The 14,570-nt window shown below is 48.6% G+C and overlaps 2 protein-coding genes across 3 annotated transcripts in view; one reads left to right on the forward strand and one right to left on the reverse strand.

Moving 5' to 3' along the window:
- Positions 1-14,570, reverse strand: part of LOC140427619 (ribosomal RNA processing protein 1 homolog B-like) — a 944,136-nt gene that overhangs the window by 339,629 nt on the left and 589,937 nt on the right. The gene's annotated exons all lie outside the window — the stretch shown is intronic.
- Positions 1-14,570, forward strand: part of LOC140427612 (pyridoxal kinase-like) — an 88,610-nt gene that overhangs the window by 42,968 nt on the left and 31,072 nt on the right. The window lies entirely within an intron of this gene.

Here is a 14,570-nt window from a genome sequence, read left to right on the forward strand (position 1 = left end):
GAGGAGATGATTGCAATTGTCTGGAATTGGGGATCTGCCTTCAAAATCCAAACCTGTATCAAGCAAGACTGTGTGATAGGTCGTGTGCTATTTACAATCAGTCTGACAGTGGCTATTCACCTCATCAAAGATCATCTGCGTCTTGTGTGAGTATTAAATACCGCCTCGGTGCTGAACATTGTGCAGTCAACAGCGAACATCCCCACTTCTGACCTCATGATGGAAGGGAGGTCATTGATGAAGCAGCTGAAGATGGTTGGGCCGAGGACACGACCCTGAGGAACTCCTGCAGTGATGTCCTGGAACTGAGATGATTGACCTCCAACCACCACAACCACCTTCCTTTGTGCCGGGAATGACTCCAACCTTTTGAAATGAATGAAATGAAATGAAAATGAAAATCGTTTATTGTCACAAGTAGGCTTCAAATGAAGTTACTGTGAACAGCCCCTAGTTGCCACATTCCGGCGCCTGTTCGGGGAGGCTGGTACAGGAATTGAACCATGCTGCTGGCCTGCCTTGGTCTGCTTTAAGAGCCAGCTCTTCAGCCCTGTGCTAAACCAGCCCCTAAATCCCCTTTAGCCCTGTGCTAAACCAGTCCATGTTTGAACCAAGGCTGTAATGAGGTCAGGAGCTGAGTGATTCTGGCGGAACCCAAACTGAGTGTCCGTGGGCAGGTTATTGCTGAGTAAGTGCCGCTTGATAACACTGTTGATGACTCCTTCCATCACTTTGCTGATGATGGAGAGTAGACTGATAGGATGGTAATTGGCTGGGTTGGATTTGTCCTGTTTCTTGTGTACAGGACACACCTGGGAAATTTTCCACATTGCCGGGTAGATGCCAGTGTTGTAGCTGTACTGGAACAGCTTGGCTAGGGGTGTGGAAGGTTCTGGAGCACAAGTCTACAGTACTATTGCTGGGATATTGTCAGAGCCCATAGCCGTTGCAGATCAGAGCCGGTCTGTGTGGACCAGCATCTATCTATCTGTCTGTCTGTGTGGTCCAGCGTCTGTCTGTGTAGACGTCCGACTGTGTGGACCAGTGTCTGTCTTTCTGTCTGTCTGTCTCTGTCTGTGTGGACCAGCGTCTGTCTGTCTCTGTCGGTGTGGACCAGCGTCTGTCTGTCTATATGGACCAGCGTCTGTCTGTCTGTATGGACCAGCATCTGTCTGTCTGGGTGGACTAGCTTCTGTCTGTCTGTGTGGACCAGCGTCTGCCTGTCTGTCTGTCTGTATGGACCAGCGTCTGCCTGTCTGTCTGTCTGTGTGGACCAGCGTCTGCCTGTCTGTCTGTCTGTGTGGACCAGCGTCTGTCTGTCTGTCTGTGTGGACCAGCGTCTGTCTGTCTGTGTGGACCAGCGTCTGTCTGTGTGGACCAGCGTCTGTCTGTCGGTCTGTGTGGACCAGCGTCTGCCTGTCTGTCTGTCTGTGTGGACCAGCGTCTGTCTGTGTGGACCAGCGTCTGTCTGTCGGTCTGTGTGGACCAGCGTCTGCCTGTCTGTCTGTCTGTGTGGACCAGCGTCTGCCTGTCTGTCTGTCTGTGTGGACCAGCGTCTGTCTGTCTGTCTGTGTGGACCAGCGTCTGTCTGTCTGTCTGTGTGGACCAGCGTCTGTCTGTCGGTCTGTGTGGACCAGCGTCTGTCTGTCTGTCTGTCTGTGTGGACCAGCGTCTGTCTGTCTGTCTGTGTGGACCAGCGTCTGTCTGTCTGTCTGTGTGGACCAGCGTCTGTCTGTCTGTCTGTGTGGACCAGCGTCTGTCTGTCTGTGTGGACCAGCGTCTGTCTGTCTGTCTGTGTGGATCAGCGTCTGTCTGTCTGTCTGTGTGGACCAGCGTCTGTCTGTCTGTCTGTCTGTGTGGACCAGTGTCTGTCTGTCTGTGTGGACCAGCGTCAGTCTGTGTGGACCAGCGTCTGTCTGTGTGGACCAGCGTCTGTCTGTGTGGACCAGCGTCTGTCTGTGTGGACCAGCGTCTGTCTGTGTGGACCAGCGTCTGTCTGTGTGGACCAGCGTCTGTCTGTGTGGACCAGCGTCTGTCTGTGTGGACCAGCGTCTGTCTGTGTGGACCAGCGTCTGTCTGTGTGGACCAGCGTCTGTCTGTGTGGACCAGCGTCTGTCTGTGTGGACCAGCGTCTGTCTGTGTGGACCAGCGTCTGTCTGTGTGGACCAGCGTCTGTCTGTGTGGACCAGCGTCTGTCTGTGTGGACCAGCGTCTGTCTGTGTGGACCAGCGTCTGTCTGTGTGGACCAGCGTCTGTCTGTGTGGACCAGCGTCTGTCTGTGTGGACCAGCGTCTGTCTGTGTGGACCAGCGTCTGTCTGTGTGGACCAGCGTCTGTCTGTGTGGACCAGCGTCTGTCTGTGTGGACCAGCGTCTGTCTGTGTGGACCAGCGTCTGTCTGCGTGGACCAGCGTCTGTCTGTCTGTCTGTCTGCGTGGACCAGCGTCTGTCTGTCTGTCTGTCTGCGTGGACCAGCGTCTGTCTGTCTGTCTGTCTGCGTGGACCAGCGTCTGTCTGTCTGTCTGTCTGCGTGGACCAGCGTCTGTCTGTCTGTCTGTCTGCGTGGACCAGCGTCTGTCTGTCTGTCTGTCTGCGTGGACCAGCGTCTGTCTGTCTGTCTGTCTGCGTGGACCAGCGTCTGTCTGTCTGTCTGTCTGCGTGGACCAGCGTCTGTCTGTCTGTCTGTCTGTGTGGACCAGCGTCTGTCTGTGTGGACCAGCGTCTGTCTGTGTGGACCAGCGTCTGTCTGTGTGGACCAGCGTCTGTCTGTGTGGACCAGCGTCTGTCTGTGTGGACCAGCGTCTGTCTGTGTGGACCAGCGTCTGTCTGTGTGGACCAGCGTCTGTCTGTGTGGACCAGCGTCTGTCTGTGTGGACCAGCGTCTGTCTGTGTGGACCAGCGTCTGTCTGTGTGGACCAGCGTCTGTCTGTGTGGACCAGCGTCTGTCTGTGTGGACCAGCGTCTGTCTGTGTGGACCAGCGTCTGTCTGTGTGGACCAGCGTCTGTCTGTGTGGACCAGCGTCTGTCTGTGTGGACCAGCGTCTGTCTGTCTGTCTGTCTGGATGAGTTGGTGCAGATTACCAGACATGAGAAGGGGTTAAAAACAGGGTTGCCAGTTGTAACAGCAATGACCTCCTCCTTGCTGAGGAGATGTGCTGAACATGCCCAGTGTTTTCTGTTTTTGTGGTGAACATGAGTTCTTCATCACCACCTCAATTTCTCACCTCCCTAAGCAGTCTTAAATGCACCTTCAGTCTACACATTAACATCTCATCCACAATGTCATCACGAGGGAGAGGAACACGCAGTTTAATGAAAGCGCTGGGTGGTGCTGTCTGCACCGAGCACTCTTCATAATTTCAAAGCTAAACATCAAGATCTATTCCTCTAGGGGCTCCCAGGACATTTATGTCTAGAAGCATTTAGAGTCTCAAAAAGGCATCATGAAGGAATCTCTCCGAGAAAGACTGGAGTCACCCAAAAATGGACGCTAATTGTACTGAAGATGGTTCGGCGATCAGCAGGCATTCCCCTGGTGTCCAGGCTCTTGCACCATCGAGATTTGTTGGGTGAAAACAGTGAGGTAATCGAGAAACTACTGGAGGAGAGACATGGCCTCCACATGGTTTACCTCCTCGACAAGTGATCACTGTCCAAGAACACTGCTGACCAAAACATCAACAGGTCTGTCCAATGCAAGCTTCGAGAGATCGGCGGAGGAATCAGAAAGCTGACAAACCTCAGCTACAGGCAGATTCGAAGAATGGAAGTGATTCTACAATGCTCTGAATTGCCCACGGCCCCGGTCTACTGGTTCATCACCAATGGTTCATCACCAATGCACGTTGCCGTTGGATAACCACGGCGCAGAAAAAGCCCAAATTCTAGAACGATGGGCAGAGCAATTTAACCACATCCATCGGTGAAGAAGGAATTAACAAGCTGCCTGCCACAGGTTTCCACCAGCTTCTCTCCTGATGATCCTCTTTGTTAGAAACAATGAGAGCAATCAAACTCCTTTCTTGTAGGAAATCTCCAGGAGCTGATGCTATCCCAGCTGACATCTTAAAAGACTGGGGTTCAATGCCTGGTGAAAGAGTTCACTGAACTCTTTAGTCTGTGGAAACAATTAATGGAGTTAAACAGAGCTATGTGCTAGCAGCAACGCTCTCTGTTATGCTGGCTGATGTCTTCCCTGATGGTGAACCTGGCATTAGAATCGGATCACATGGACAGGAAGCTGCTCAATCCGAGATGACATATTTGGTGATTTCCTGTTTAATCATAGAATCCCTACAGTGCAGAAGGAGGCCATTTGGTCCATCAGGTCTGACCCGACCCTCCGAAAGAGCACCCGAGCAAGGTCCATTCCCCAGCCCAATCCCCATACCCCCACCTAAACTGCACATCTTTGAATACTAAGGGGCAATTTAGCATGACCAATCCATGTAACCGGCACATCTTTCAATTGTGTACTTAGCTACCAGTTCAGAACTGGACGTGCAGTGTAGCATGGACTGGGTTTCCAATGCTTGCGATAACTTCAACCTTAACACCACTACAAAGAAAGCCAAAGTAGTGTACCAGCCTGATTCAGGAAAGCCCTACTTTCAATGCAGGGTTTCCGCCATGACCAGAACCTGTCTGCAGTGAATGAGCGGCAGCACACTCTCAACCTGTATATATTAACATGAGACATAATTGTCAAACGTGTGTCGCCTGTGACAGACTTGGAATATCAGCCTGGGAATAAACAGGAGCATGTGACACTTGGACTGTATAGCAGCGTCTTGCCAAGAGCTCAAACACTTTCACTTGAGCTTCCTGAGGAAGATTCTGAGGATCAGATGGTTGGACAAAATTCCAGACACTGAGGTGCACACCTGGTCTGACGTTGGCGAGCATCGGCACCATGTTGAGACAGTGACAACAAGTTGGGATGGTCAAGTAGCCAGAAAGCCTGATACGCGCTCAGCAGAGTGAATGTTCTACGGAGAGCATCAGTCTAAGGTGCAAACTCAGGACAGTCAAGGAAGTCCTACAAAGATACTCTGAATGAAGCTCCACAAAGTCACTCTGAATGAAGTTCTAAAAGTCACTCTGAATGAACTCTACAAGGTCACTCTGAATGAAGCTCTACGAGGTCACTCTGAATGAACTCTACAACGTCACTCTGAATGAAGCTCTACGAGGTCACTCTGAATGAAGCTCTACGAGGTCACTCTGAATGAGGCTCGACAAGGTCTCTCCGAATGAACTCTACAAGGTCACTCTAAATGAAGCGCTACGAGGTCGCTCTGAATGAACTCTACAACATCACTCTGAATGAAGCGCTACAACGTCACTCTGAATGAAGCTCTACGAAGTCATTCTGAATGAAGCTCTACGAGGTCACTCTGAATGAAGCTCTACGAGGTCACTCTGAATGAAGCTCTACGAGGTCACTCTGAATGAAGCTCTACGAAGTCATTCTGAATGAAGCTCTACGAGGTCACTCTGAATGAAGCTCTACAAGGTCTCTCCGAATGAAGCTCTACGAGGTCACTCTGAATGAATCTCTATGAAGTCATTCTGAATGAAGCTCTACGAGGTCACTCTGAATGAAGCTCTATGAAGTCATTCTGAATGAAGCTCTACGAGGTCACTCTGAATGAAGCTATACGGGGTCACTCTGAATGAAGCTCTACGAGGTCACTCTGAATGAAGCTCTACGAGGTCATTCTGAATGAAGCTCTACGAGGTCACTCTGAATGAAGCTCTATGAAGTCATTCTGAATGAAGCTCTACGAGGTCACTCTGAATGAAGCTCTACAAGGTCTCTCCGAATGAAGCTCTAAGAGGTCACTCTGAATGAAGCTCTACGAGGTCACTCTGAATGAAGCTATACGGGGTCACTCTGAATGAAGCTCTACGAGGTCACTCTGAATGAAGCTCTACGAGGTCACTCTGAATGAAGCTCTACGAGGTCACTCTGAATGAAGCTCTACGAGGTCACTCTGAATGAAGCTCTACAACGTCACTCTGAATGAAGCTCTACGAGGTCACTCTGAATGAAGCTCTACGAGGTCACTCTGAATGAAGCTCTACGAGGTCACTCTGAATGAAGCTCTACGAGGTCACTCTGAATGAAGCTCTACGAGGTCACTCTGAATGAAGCTCTACGAGATCACTCTGAATGAAGCTCTACGAGGTCACTCTGAATGAAGCTCTACGAGGTCACTCTGAATGAAGCTATACGAGGTCACTCTGAATGAAACTCTACGAGGTCACTCTGAATGAAGCTCTACGAGGTCACTCTGAATGAAGCTCTACGAGGTCACTCGGAATGAAGCTCTACGAGGTCACTCTGAATGAAGCTCTACGAGGTCACTCTGAATGAAGCTCTACGAGGTCACTCTGAATGAAGCTCTACGAGATCACTCTGAATGAAGCTCTACGAGGTCACTCTGAATGAAACTCTACAACGTCACTCTGAATGAAGCTCTACAAGGTCACTCTGAATGAAGCTCTACGAGGTCACTCTGAATGAAACTCTACGAGGTCACTCTGAATGAAGCTATACGAGGTCACTCTGAATGAAACTCTACGAGGTCACTCTGAATGAAGCTCTACGAGGTCACTCTGAATGAAGCTCTACGAGGTCACTCTGAATGAAGCTCTACGAGGTCACTCTGAATGAAGCTCTACGAGGTCACTCTGAATGAAGCTCTACGAGGTCACTCTGAATGAAGCTCTACGAGATCACTCTGAATGAGGCTCTACGAGGTCACTCTGAATGAAGCTATACGAGGTCACTCTGAATGAAGCTCTACGAGATCACTCTGAATGAAGCTCTACGCGGTCACTCTGAATGAAGCTCTACGAGATCACTCTGAATGAGGCTCTACGAGGTCACTCTGAATGAAGCTATACGAGGTCACTCTGAATGAAGCTCTACGAGATCACTCTGAATGAAGCTCTACGAGGTCACTCTGAATGAAGCTCTACGAGGTCACTCTGAATGAAGCTCTACAAGGTCACTCTGAATGAAGCTCTACAACGTCACTCTGATTAAAGCTCTACGAGGTCACTCTGAATGAAGCTCTACGAGGTCACTCTGAATGAAGCTCTACGAGGTCACTCTGAATGAAGCTCTACAAGGTCACTCTGAATGAAGCTCTACGAGATCACTCTGAATGAAGCTCTACGAGGTCACTCTGAATGAAGCTCTACGAGGTCACTCTGAATGAAGCTCTACGAGGTCACTCTGAATGAAGCTCTATGAAGTAATTCTGAATGAAGCTCTACGAGGTCACTCTGAATGAAGCGCTACAACGTCACTCTGAATGAACTCTACAACGTCACTCTGAATGAAGCTCTACAAGGTCACTGACTGAAGCTCTATGAAGTAATTCTGAATGAAGCTCTACGGGGTCACTCTGAATGAAGCGCTACAACGTCACTCTGAATGAAGCTCTACAACGTCACGCTGAATGAAGCTCTACGAGGTCACTCTGAATGAAGCTCTACGAGATCACTCTGAATGAGGCTCTACGAGGTCACTCTGAATGAAGCTATACGAGGTCACTCTGAATGAAACTCTACGAGGTCACTCTGAATGAAGCTCTACGAGGTCACTCTGAATGAAGCTCTACGAGGTCACTCTGAATGAAGCTCTACAAGGTCACTCTGAATGAAGCTCTACGAGATCACTCTGAATGAAGCTCTACGAGGTCACTCTGAATGAAGCTCTACGAGGTCACTCTGAATGAAGCTCTACGAGGTCACTCTGAATGAGGCTCGACGAGGTCTCTCCGAATGAACTCTACAAGGTCACTCTGAATGAAGCTCTACGAGGTCACTGAATGAAGCTCTACGAGGTCACTCTGAATAAAGCTCTACGAGGTCACTCTGAATGAAGCTCTACGAGGTCACTCTGTATGAAGCTCTACAAGGTCACTCTGAATGAGGCTCTACGAGGTCACTCTGAATGAAGCTATACGGGGTCACTCTGAATGAGGCTCAACGATGTCACTCTGAATGAAGCTCTACGAGGTCACTCTGAATGAAGCTCTAAGAGGTCACTCTGAATGAGGCTCAACGATGTCACTCTGAATGAAGCTCTACAAGGTCACTGAATGAAGCTCTACGAGGTCACTCTGAATGAAGCTCTACGAGGTCACTCTGAATGAAGCTCTACAACGTCACTCTGAATGAAGCCCTACAACGTCACTCTGAATGAAACTCTCCGAGGTCACTCTGAATGAAGCTATACGGGGTCACTCTGAATGAAGCGCTACAACGTCACTCTGAATGAAGCTCTACAACGTCACTCTGAATGAACTCTACAAGGTCACTCTGAATGAAGCTCTACGAGGTCACTCTGAATGAAACTCTACAACGTCACTCTGAATGAAGCTCTACGAGGTCACTCTGAATGAAGCTCTACGAGGTCACTCTGAATGAAGCTCTACGAGGTCACTCTGAATGAAGCTCGACAACGTCACGCTGAATGAAGCTCTACGAGGTCACTCTGAATGAAGCTCTACGAGGTCACTCTGAATGAAGCTCTACGAGGTCACTCTGAATGAAGCTCTACGAGGTCACTCTGAATGAAGCTCTAAGAGGTCACTCTGAATGAAGCTCTACGAGGTCACTCTGAATGAAGCTCTACGAGGTCACTCTGAATGAAGCTCTACGAGGTCACTCTGAATGAAACTCTACAACGTCACTCTGAATGAAGCTCTACCAGGTCACTCTGAATGAAACTCTACAACGTCACTCTGAATGAAGCTCTACAATGTCACTCTGAATGAAGCTCTACGAGGTCACTCTGAATGAAGCTCTACGAGGTCACTCTGAATGAAGCTCTAAGAGGTCACTCTGAATGAGGCTCAACGATGTCACTCTGAATGAAGCTCTACAAGGTCACTGAATGAAGCTCTACGAGGTCACTCTGAATGAAGCTCTACGAGGTCACTCTGAATGAAGCTCTACGAGGTCACTCTGAATGAAGCTCTAAGAGGTCACTCTGAATGAGGCTCAACGATGTCACTCTGAATGAAGCTCTACGAGGTCACTGAATGAAGCTCTACGAGGTCACTCTGAATGAAGCTCTACGAGGTCACTCTGAATGAAGCTCTACAAGGTCACTCTGAATGAAACTCTACAAGGTCACTCTGAATGAAGCTCTACAAGGTCACTCTGAATGAAGCTCTACGAGGTCACTCTGAATGAAGCTCTACGAGGTCACTCTGAATGAAGCTCTACGAGGTCACTCTGAATGAAGCTCTACGAGGTCACTCTGAATGAAGCTCTACAACGTCACTCTGAATGAAGCTCTACAACGTCACTTTGAATGAAGCTCTACGAGGTCACTCTGAATGAAACTCTACAACGTCACTCTGAATGAAGCTCTACAACGTCACTCTGAATGAAGCTCTACGAGGTCACTCTGAATGAAGCTCTAAGAGGTCACTCTGAATGAGGCTCAACGATGTCACTCTGAATGAAGCTCTACGAGGTCACTCTGAATGAAGCTCTAAGAGGTCACTCTGAATGAGGCTCAACGATGTCACTCTGAATGAAGCTCTACAAGGTCACTGAATGAAGCTCTACGAGGTCACTCTGAATGAAGCTCTACGGGGTCACTCTGAATGAAGCGCTACAACGTCACTCTGAATGAAGCTCTACAACGTCTCTCTGAATGAAGCTCTACGAGGTCACTCTGAATGAAGCTCTACAACGTCACTCTGAATGAAGCTCTACAAGGTCACTGACTGAAGCTCTATGAAGTAATTCTGAATGAAGCTCTACAACGTCACTCTGAATGAAGCTCTACGAGGTCACTCTGAATGAAGCTCTACAACGTCACTCTGAATGAAGCTCTACGAGGTCACTCTGAATGAAGCTCTACAACGTCACGCTGAATGAAGCTCTACGAGGTCACTCTGAATGAAGCTCTACGAGGTCACTCTGAATGAAGCTCTACGAGGTCACTCTGAATGAAGCTCTACGAGTCACTCTGAATGAAGCTCTACGAGGTCACTCTGAATGAAGCTCTACGAGGTCACTCTGAATGAAGCTCTACAACGTCACTCTGAATGAAACTCTCCGGGGTCACTCTGAATGAAGCTATACGGGGTCACTCTGAATGAAGCGCTACAACGTCACTCTGAATGAAGCTCTACAACGTCACTCTGAATGAAGCTCTACGAGGTCACTCTGAATGAAGCTCTACAACGTCACTCTGAATGAAGCTCTACAAGGTCACTGACTGAAGCTCTATGAAGTAATTCTGAATGAAGCTCTACAACGTCACTCTGAATGAAGCTCTACGAGGTCACTCTGAATGAAGCTCTACAACGTCACTCTGAATGAAGCTCTACGGGGTCACTCTGAATGAAGCTCTACAACGTCACGCTGAATGAAGCTCTACGAGGTCACTCTGAATGAAGCTCTACGAGGTCACTCTGAATGAAGCTCTACGAGGTCACTCTGAATGAAGCTCTACGAGGTCACTCTGAATGAAGCGCTACAACGTCACTCTGAATGAAGCTCTACGAGGTCACTCTGAATGAAACTCTACGAGGTCACTCTGAATGAAGCTCTACGAGATCACTCTGAATGAAGCTCTACGAGGTCACTCTGAATGAAACTCTACAAGGTCACTCTGAATGAAACTCTACAAGGTCACTCTGAATGAAGCTCCACAAGGTCACTCTGAATGAACTCTACAACGTCACTCTCAATGAACTCTACAACGTCACTTGAATGAAGCCCTACGCGGTCACTCTGAATGAAGCTCAAAAGGTCACTCTGAATGAAGCGCTGCAACGTCACTCTGAATGAACTCTACAAGGTCACTCTGAATGAAGCTCTACAAGGTCACTCTGAATGAAACTCTACAAGGTCACTCTGAATGAAGCTCTGCGAGGTCACTCTGAATGAAGCTCTACAAGGTCACTCTGAATGAAACTCTACAACGTCACTCTGAATGAAGCTCTACGAGGTCACTCTGAATGAAGCTCTACGAGGTCACTCTGAATGAAGTTCTACGAGGTCACTCTGAATGAAGCTCTACAAGGTCACTCTGAATGAAACTCTACGAGGTCACTCTGAATGAAGCTCGACAAGGTCACTCTGAATGAAGCTCTACGAGGTCACTCTGAATGAAGCTATACGGGGTCACTCTGAATGAAGCTCTACAAGGTCACTCTGAATGAAGCTCTACGAGGTCACTCTGAATGAAGCTCTACGAGGTCACTCTGAATGAAGCTCTACGAGGTCACTCTGAATGAAGCTCTACGAGGTCACTCTGAATGAAACTCTACAAGGTCACTCTGAATGAAACTCTACGAGGTCACTCTGAATGAAGCTCTACGAGGTCACTCTGAATGAAGCTCTGCGAGGTCACTCTGAATGAAGCTCTGCGAGGTCACTGAAAGCTTCACCCTGGAGTTTTGACATTGATCCCGGGTCCTGCGAAAAGCTCGCCCAGAATCAGTGCACCTGGGCCAACCAAATAAAACCAGTGCGGCCCACTGTCCGTGTGGAGTTTGCACATTCTCCCCGTGTCTGCGTGGGTTTCGCCGCCACAATCCAAAGATGCGCAGCTTAGGTGGATTGGCCATGATAAATCGCCCCTTAATTGGAAAAAATAATTGGCTACTGGACTTGAGGGAAGACAGTTGCGTAGTGATATTGTCACTGGAATAGTAATCCAGAGACCCAGGGCAATGCTCAGGGGATATCGGTTCCAATCCCACCAGGGCAGATGAGGGAATTTGAATTAAATTTTTAAAAATCTGGCATTAAAAGTCTAATGACGACCATGAAACCATTGTCAATTGTTGTAAAAACCCATCTGGTTCGCGAATGTCCTTTCGGAAAGGAAATCTGCCGCCCTCACCTGGTCTGGCCTACATGTGATTCCAGACCCACAGCAATGTGATTGACCCTTAAATGCCCTCAGGGATGGGCGACAAATGCCGGCCCAGCCCAGCGACGCCCACATCCCATGAACGAATAAAGAAAAAACAAAAGTTCATCTAATAAAACCAGTGTGGCCTCCTTCGAAACGCATATCAGAGACTGAGAGAAAAGGCAAGGAGAGTAAATCCCGAGACAGCACCTTCCCCAAAACTCGATCATCTGTGGTATCCTGTCCTATTTGCAGTATTAATTCACCCTAATCTGGGTCACGTATATAAACACTGGAACCCTACCAAACACTCCAGATGTTAGAGCGAAGATGACCAAGAAAGAAGTCTCGGTAACAAGAAACCACAGATTTAAAATAATAAGCAAATGAATCGGAAAGGAAACTATTCACTCAGAGGATCGTTCGGATTCGGAATGCCTGACCCAAAAGGTTGGTGTAATTGGATTCCAATCAAACTTTCAAAGGACAATTGAAGAGGAAAGATTTGCAAGCTTATTGGGCAAAAACTTGGGCATGGGAATAAATTGGAGACCTCTCTGAAAGGGCTAGCACAGTCATGAACCAAATGGCTGCCTTCTGCACTGCACGATTCTAACCAATATAGTCATAGAAGATGACAGCACAAAAAGAGGACCTTGGGCCCATTGTGTCTGCACTGGCCATCAAGCACCTATCCCAATCCGATTTTCCAGTTCGTGCGTAGCTTTGTATGCTATGGTGTTTTTGTGAGGGTTCCTACCTCTACCACCCTTTCAGGCAGCGGGTTTCAGATTGCCACCACCCTCAAATCCCCTTGAAATTTCCTGCCCCCTACATTAAATGATTCCCCTTGGTTAATGCCCCCTCCATGAAGGGAAACGTTTATTCATATCTACCCTATCTCTGCCCTCATAATTCGATAACCTCGTTGAGGTCCCCCCCTCGGCCTTCTTTGCTCCAAGGAAAACGACCCGAGCCGAACCAGCCTCTCTTCATAGCTCCAACCCAGGCAACATCCTGGTGAATCTGCTCTCCACTCTCTCTAATCCAATCACATCCTTCCGATGGTGTGGCGACCAGATTGCACACTGTACTCCAGCTGTGGCTCCAGCATAACCTTCTTGCTCTAATATTCAGTGCCATGGCTAGTAAAGGCAAGTATCCAATATGAATGAAATGAATGAATGAAAATCGCTTATTGTCACAAGTAGGCTTCAATGAAGTTACTGTGAAAAGCCCCTAGTCGCCACATTCCGGCGCCTGTTCGGGGAGGCTGTTACGGGAATTGAACCGTGCTGCTGGCCTGCCTGGGTCTGCTTTTCAAAGCCAGCGATTTAGCCCAGTGTGCTAAACACAGTGTGCCTTCTTAACCACCTTATCTACCTGTCCTGCTGGCTTCAGGGACCTATGGACATGCACCCCAAGATCCCTCCGGTCCTCTGTACATCCTTAGGGTCCTACCATTCATTTAATATTGCCTTGCCTTGTTAGGCCTCCAGAAATACATCACCTCACGCTTTTCAAGGTTAAATTGCATTTGCCATTGTCCTGCACATCTAACCAGCCCATCTGTATCATCCTGTAATCTGAGCTCCTTGCTATTTACCACCCCACCGATTTTGTGTCATCTGCGAACTTACTGATCATACCACCCACATTCCCGTCTCGATCATTAATGTATGCCTCAAACAACAAGGGAGCCAGCACCAATCTCTGTGGTACACCACTGGATACAGGCTTCCAGTCACAGAAACAACCTTCGATCATCACCCTCTGCTCTAGTCACTAAAGCAATTTTTAATCCAAATTACCCTGGATCCCATAGGCTCTTGCCTTCTTGATCAGTCTCCCATGCGGGACCTTGTCAAAAGCCTTCCTGAAGCCCATCGACTGTACTGCTCTCATCTACACACAGAGTCACAACCTCAAAATCCAATCAAATTTGTTGGAACTGATCTCTCCCTGACAAAGCCATGCTGAGCTTCCTTGATTAATCCTTGACTTCCAAGTGGAGATTAATCTGTTCCGAAGAATTTTTTCCAATATTTTCCCTACCACTGATGTTAGGCTCAATGGTCTGAAGGAGGCCATTTGGCCCATTGATTCTGCACTGACCCTTCGAAAGACCGCCCTAGCCCTGTAACCCCACCTAACCCTTGGACACTTATGACTAATCCACCTAATCTGCCCATCTTTGGACTGTGGGAGGAAACTGGAGCACCCAGAGGAAACCCACGCAGCCAGGGGGAGAACGTGCAGACTCCACACAGACACCTGAGGTCGGAAGCGAGCCCAGGTCCCTGGCACTGAGAGGCAACAGTGCTAATTACCTGGTTTTCACTACTTCCCTTCTTGAATAATGGTACCATATTAGCTTCCTCCAGTCGTCTGGCACCTGTCCTGTGGCCAGAGAGGATTTAAAAATTAGCATCAGGGCCTCTGCAAACTCCTCCCTTGACTCCGACTTGGTTGACTGTCTGTGCGGAGTCTGCACGTTCTCCCCGTGTCTGCGTGGGTTTCCTCCCACAGTCCAAAGATGTGCAGGTTAGGTGCATTGGCCAAGCTAAATTGTCCTTAAGTGTCCAAAGATTAGGTGGGGTTGCGGGAATAGGGCAGGTGAATGACCCTAGGTAGGATGCTCTTTCAGACGGCTGTTACAGACCTGATGGG

This window comes from Scyliorhinus torazame, chromosome 8 (genome assembly GCF_047496885.1).
Source record: "Scyliorhinus torazame isolate Kashiwa2021f chromosome 8, sScyTor2.1, whole genome shotgun sequence".
Taxonomy (NCBI): Eukaryota; Metazoa; Chordata; class Chondrichthyes; order Carcharhiniformes; family Scyliorhinidae; genus Scyliorhinus; species Scyliorhinus torazame.